This window comes from Lepeophtheirus salmonis, chromosome 5, assembly GCF_016086655.4.
Source record: "Lepeophtheirus salmonis chromosome 5, UVic_Lsal_1.4, whole genome shotgun sequence".
In the NCBI taxonomy this organism is placed as follows: domain Eukaryota; kingdom Metazoa; phylum Arthropoda; class Copepoda; order Siphonostomatoida; family Caligidae; genus Lepeophtheirus; species Lepeophtheirus salmonis.
Window position 1 is genome coordinate 28,957 of NC_052135.2, and position 6,542 is coordinate 35,498.

Here is a 6,542-nt window from a genome sequence, read left to right on the forward strand (position 1 = left end):
AGTCTTGTCAACAATGATGGAACCATTATCAATGTTTTTACTTGTTTTATTATTATCCATTGTATGGTCTTCGGATAAAACTACTTTACCTGACTTAAGATAATCTTCTCATTTTACAGACTGATTGATACCATTTTTTTTGCAAAGTGACCTGTTTCGTAACCCTTTGCATATGTTATTGACTGACCTGCGTAACTAATCCGAGTTTTTAAACCTTTAAAACCTAGAATGTTAACCTTTGGTATCAATCCAAGAACAAATTTTCCGTTATTACGGCCTCCTTTGATTCCCCCATCCCTGTCATTTACTCCATTATTGGTAAGGTATCCTCTACGTGAGAAAAGGAAATACTGATATCCAATTCTTTTTTCAGTATTAGAACAACCATAAGACAATATTCATGACAAATATTAATTCCTTGTCTACCTTCAGAGATCCAAAAATTAAGTTCTCAATTTTTGGAGTAGTTAGTCGTTTAGGGATGCAACCTCCATCAATACTTGCAAAATCAATTATTATCCTCTTTATAATTGCTTTTGTAGCCAAATCTTTTTTCAATGCATTTAAATAGCTATGTTGCCGTGGGACTCCCCCCCCCATTCGATGATTCGTTCATTATTAAAAACGTAAATTACTCAGAACTCGTAACTTTCGTATATGATGTTATAAATAAATATGTGCAACCTCTTACCACCTGACCGATGCCAATATGAATTTAAAGATAATACGCGAAAATTATAAAATCTCTTTTTTCTTACAACTATTCCACACTGTAAGACATGTACCACACTAAATATGGACTCAAGATATCTAGGGTTCAATGCAAAACTTGATTATAATTCTATTTTTGTAGATTAAAAAATCAGATGCGCCAAATAATATGACTTATCACTATTCTCTTTCTTCTGACCGACAGATTTCTACTCTTTGTCATCACCTCACCTGAACCTCCTGAACTTCGCTGTTTAGTGAGTCTTAGAGAAGAAGAAAAACAAGACTTCTTACCCGAATGTCAATGTGCTAAAGGCCTTGATCACGGAGGAATGGAACAACTAATCCTCGGACTTTATCTAGGCCAGCTTTGCTTCTGTTCGTCTCCGTATTGAAGCCATCAATTGAGAATGTACATTTTGAATAAAAAGTGTAGAAAATTGTTTAGTTACCTAATTTTGCTTTAAAAGTTTTTAATAAAAATGGCAAAAAATAAAAATATAGAGAAGTGAAAACTGTTTTTAAAATTTTCTCCTTTTTGAGTTTTTTTTTTCATAAAATTAAATTTTTTATGAAAAGCACTGGATTTTTGAAATTATTTGAGAATATCCATTGGTTTTTGATTTTTTTTTCCAAAAATTTAATTTTTTGAGGAAGTTATGGATTTTTGAAAAAAAAATTAAATATCCAATTGTATATTTGAAATTTGTTTCGAAAAAATTGTTATTTGAAATTTAATTTTTTGATTTTTTTTCACAAAAATACAAAAAATTAAATGGTATTTCTTAACTATTATATAAAATTTTTGAGAATTAGAATCGACATCGCTGATTTTTACTGGAATCGCCCTCTGTTTTTTTTAAATCGTCGTATCACTAGTTTCAATAGATTGAAATAATCAAGGAAGACTAGAAAGACATGAAAGTGCGACTTAAAAAGCGTACGCTTTTTTACTGCCATTCAGAGGACATGTTTCAAATATGAATTATTTTACTTTTCTATGTTGTTAGTTGTCGATCACACTCCTGCAAATTTGCTTCCACCACGGTTTATACGTGTTCTGCTCCTGGATGTAATTCCAGCAAAAGTAAGGATTCTAAAGTGAGCATTCATCACTTCTCAATAAAGGATTCAACCATGTTGGCAAAGTGGCTAAGGTCCATTTCGAGAGACACAAGTTATTAGAAGCCATCAGCTAGTTCAAGATTGTGTAACAAGCATTTTATATCCAATGATTTCGTCGTTGTATCTGTGGACGCATGACCTGACAAAGGGAGATCTCTTCAGCTCTGGTAATCAGTTTATATTATTACAATTAGAAGCGTACACTTTTAATATTTTAAATCTTTCAGACGTTTGAAAGGGGATGCTATTCCATCACAATGGCCTAATCTTCCTACCCACCTGCCTACCTATCATCACCACCACCACCCACCCCTAGACCAACGAGAGCCTCAACTACCAGCCAAAAATTCCAGTTACAAAACGAACGTTTCAAAGTATTAGATACTTTGTTTTTGCAAGAGACAGTCCACTCGACAAAAAATCTCTACATGTAGCTCTCTTCTCAAACATTGCCTTCAGGATTTGTTTTGCTGAAAGTTCCAAAAGTTGCTCTGGTCAATATAATCCATTCAGATGACAAAGGATTTGATATTTCTGCCGGCTCGAAGTGGAAGATGACTTATCATTCAAAATATATTGTTATCTTACCCAACTCAAAAACAGTTGTGTATTTCACTGTCTAAGATTTTCTGAAAGAATCGACTCTGTAACGGAAGCCATCAGCGTTGGATTTTTTTTGGGATCCAATGAGCTTCAGACAGACACGGACACATATGATAATATTTGTAACCAATTTCTTCAATTCATTAACTCTGCAGACATTAATCATCTACAATATTCGAAGCTTTTATTATTTTCAACAAATGATCATCATCTTCAAGTCTCCTAAGGCTCTCTATTGTCTTGATGTGGCAGAATGTCAGTCCAGCTCTTTACCATATACAACATAAGCATTCTCTGAATGATAACAATTCTTGTTGTTACAGTTGATTTTGCTGTTACAAGGTACAATCATCATAGATGTCGATCATCCTCAGACAAGTAATGAAAGAAAAATTAAAATTTATATTCCAAATGTTATATCATCTTCAAATTATAAGCTCATCACAATCATGGGAATATTTTCCTCCTCACAGTTCATAATGTGGACATTCTAAATCGGTGAGTAGATATTAACCTTTCCCTACTTTAAAATGATATCTTACAATGATTCATTCATTTCAGAAACGTTTATTTGGTTGTAATGAACTACAAACATCATAGAGGGATTTACTTCACCTATCTCGGTTATCTGTATTGTTGAAGGAATGTCATATTTTACATATTTAGAGAGATATCATGGACTTTAATCATCTGCAGATCTGTTTAAACAACATTAACATCCTTTCAATTATAAGAAATATTTTATCTTATTTATGTCCATCACATTCACAGGTTTTGGGTGAAATATTCATAATGGGTATATAAATATCTCAATGACAATTATATGGTATTCAACTAATTGAAATGTCTATTAGTTTATGTCTCATAATATATTATATCCTTGCAGAAGATTTGTGAACGACATCAGTTGCCTCTACAGACAGAGGTTTTTCATCGTTATTTATATAATGCTTTACCTATATTAAGTAGTGAAGTAATATTTCATAAATAAACGTAGGTAATGCATCCATACGAAATCCGTGAGTATCTATCGATATTTCCATACTTTTGAGATAATAACTTTCAACTATTTATTCATTTCAGAGAAGTTTATTTTGTTGTAATGAAGAACAATCTTAATATACGAAGGAATTAAGATTTACCCATCTATACGGTCGTGATATGAATATTTCATTCTACATGATTAAAGATATCATGGACGTCCATCATCTCCAAACATGTATTAGTTTCATTAACAGTATCTAAATAATGATAATTCTTGTCGTAATTGTTGATTTTGTCGTTATGAAACAATTCAATCATCATGGATGATGTCATTTAGTTTCTTACATCTATGTACATCGTTGGGAAAGGAATCCTATGTTCTTCAAATTTAAACTTGCAAATAAAGAAAAATGACGAGTAAGGAAAAAAAATCTTCCAACCATAATATACTCAAATTATATGTTCTACACAGTCTGAAGATATGTGAACGACATCAAGTGTCTTTAAAAGCAAATGATTCTGCGTGTTACATTTCATCATGTGACCCTTACAAATCTGAGAGTATATTGACGTTTCTATATTTTTAAGATACCAATTATAGACTCTATTTAATTGTAGAAACAGATTTTTCCCATTTTAGTGAAGTGTAACGACCATTGACGAATAGATTCAGTTTCCCCCATCTACATGTTGAGAGTAAGAATCTTATAATCTATTTAGTGGTACCTGAAATGTTGATCATCTCTGGGTATGTCCTAGTTACATCAGTACTCTCTGAATATTGACCATTCTCGTCGTATTGGATTAACTCAATCATGACTGATGGAAGGGATTAAGCATGATTCATCTATATGGTCCGTCCTAGATGGAATTGAATTATCTACACTTTTAGTAATATCATAGACGTCTATCATCTTCGGACCTGCCAAAACTATCAGCATCCTTTTAATGATGAAAACTATCGCCGTTTATTGGATTAGATCAATCATGACTGACGAAATGGATTAAGCATGACATAGTTATACGTTGGTAGACGGAATCGAATATTCTACATATTTAATGACGTCGTTGGTGTTGTGATAATCATCATGGATTCAGCTTCACCTATCTACATGGTGGGAGTAGGAATATCGTACTCTACATATTTAGTCGTATCTTGAATGTAGATTCTCTTTAGACCAGTCAATGTTACATCAGCACTCTCTGAATGATAGATGTAAGATAGTTATTAATTATTATTATAATTTATACCAATGAATTCTTAGATGAGGAAGCGAAGACTCTCACAACCATTCCAAACAAGTCGACCAAGTATTTTCACTTCACGGAGGAAATTTGACTACACTGTTTAAATATAAGTTTATCAAAGTAATTGGAAAACTTTGTGTCGCCCCTGGTTGCCTTAGTGGCTAAAGGCTAAAGTATTAAATTAATGCTTTACTACATGCTAACTAAGTCTGAGAAGAAATATCCTCCCCTCGCCAAAAGACGTTTTCACATTTTTCCAAAGGATAAGGAACGACGAAGTCTTTGGATAAAAGCTCTCTTTTTTAACAATTATCCATTAGGAGCCTTCAAAATATTCTGCTATATGTAACCCGTATTTTTTTATCTCCGGACTATCCAATTCCATCAGTGGATACGAACAACTATCGGCTTAAGGATATCTCTAAAAATATTAAACAAGGATTCTACACCAACACAGTTTCCAAACATGCCCTCCCATTTTTACGAGTCAGCCAAAATAGTGAGGAGCAAAGCATCTCTCTCTTCGACTTGGATCTTAAAAGAAAATAAACTGGACAGAGCTTGTTTACCCGATTGGATTTATGAGTGTTTTGACTCCATTGATATTTCATAATCTTAAATTTTCGGATTCACATGGATTTTTCATCGGAGTTTGTGCCAAAGGAATGTTGTTCGTATTTTAGTCTTGTTAACATGTACATGCATTAATGATCATGTATATTTCAATTTTTCAGGTACAGGAACAATGAACTTTCATTTCAACTACTGAAAAACATCATTGACAATAATCATATTAATGAGTATGATATTTTATTGAAAATACTGGACTATTTGAATTCCTTGTCTATTTCCGATTTTATTTTGATTTAATCAAAAGAGTTTAAAAAAATAACTTAATAGCGAGTAAGCCTTTATTATCAGAATATCTTCAATGCTTAAAATAATTTGTATTGTTTGTTAATGTTTTAACGCAATAAAAAATAATTTGTTCTAATAAAAAATGTATTTCGAATCTGAAACAAAAAGTGTATTTATTTATTTGAGTAAGTAAATATAATCTACAGCAAGGGTAAACGACTGGGACGAATAAATATGTTGCTGAGTATAAGATGAGTTGAGTCCTCATGGTACTAGGTCAAATCTTAGCACATAATTTAGGGAGAGTTATCGTAGTATTGAAATTCCCTAAACGAGAATGATCTTGGACCTTATCGATTTCTAATCAAATATTTATAAGAACTGTTGTAATCATCATCATCATCAATTTCATGATGCCTTTCATCTTCCTAAATTATGAAATTGTATGCGCAGTATGGAAATTACTATTTTTTACTAATTTTCAATAATATTATAATATTAAAACAAGGGATGAAATAAACTTAAATCAAATACTTTGGTATTAGCCACAACCAATAGATTCTAAAATAAATAATTGCATTTAAACTCCTGACTTTATAAAAACAATTATAAGGTGAGTACTATATAAATAAATTGAAATGTATTTCAGAATACAAAATATATTTAAAAGGACCATCATGTATGCATTAAATATTAACATAGAAAAAGAAAATGACAAGTATAAGTGAGTATCTCATTCAAAAATGCTAGAAAATTTACAACAAAATATTAAAACATAGTTATTTCTTTCCATTTCATAAGAGATCAGAGGGATACGAGAAACATACTAGTATTTAGATTTATATAAATCTTATGAAGATAAATTCTTTATAGATGTTGACTGTTGTTGTCTTTATTTAAAGAAGCAAGAAAGTAATCATTCCTCAATAAAAATTATCTTGACTTTCACGAGAAGAAATGTTGGTCCCTTTTCTCAGCTTCATGAGAATGAGTAATTCATGAATGGACTATAT

The 6,542-nt window shown here is 31.6% G+C and overlaps 1 long non-coding RNA gene across 2 annotated transcripts; it reads left to right on the plus strand.

Annotated features, from left to right (window-relative positions):
• Positions 1–1,703: 1,703 nt before the first annotated feature.
• Positions 1,704–4,324, plus strand: LOC121118482 (uncharacterized). 2 transcript variants are annotated; one of them, XR_011780476.1, is made up of 9 exons: positions 1,704–2,003; positions 2,064–2,817; positions 2,877–2,937; positions 3,001–3,265; positions 3,326–3,458; positions 3,523–3,840; positions 3,896–3,984; positions 4,048–4,119; positions 4,183–4,324. It is a non-coding gene; the product is annotated as an uncharacterized lncRNA (long non-coding RNA). The 2 variants fall into 2 exon arrangements; XR_011780475.1 differs by having other exon boundaries at positions 4,064–4,119.
• The last annotated feature ends 2,218 nt before the right edge of the window (positions 4,325–6,542 follow it).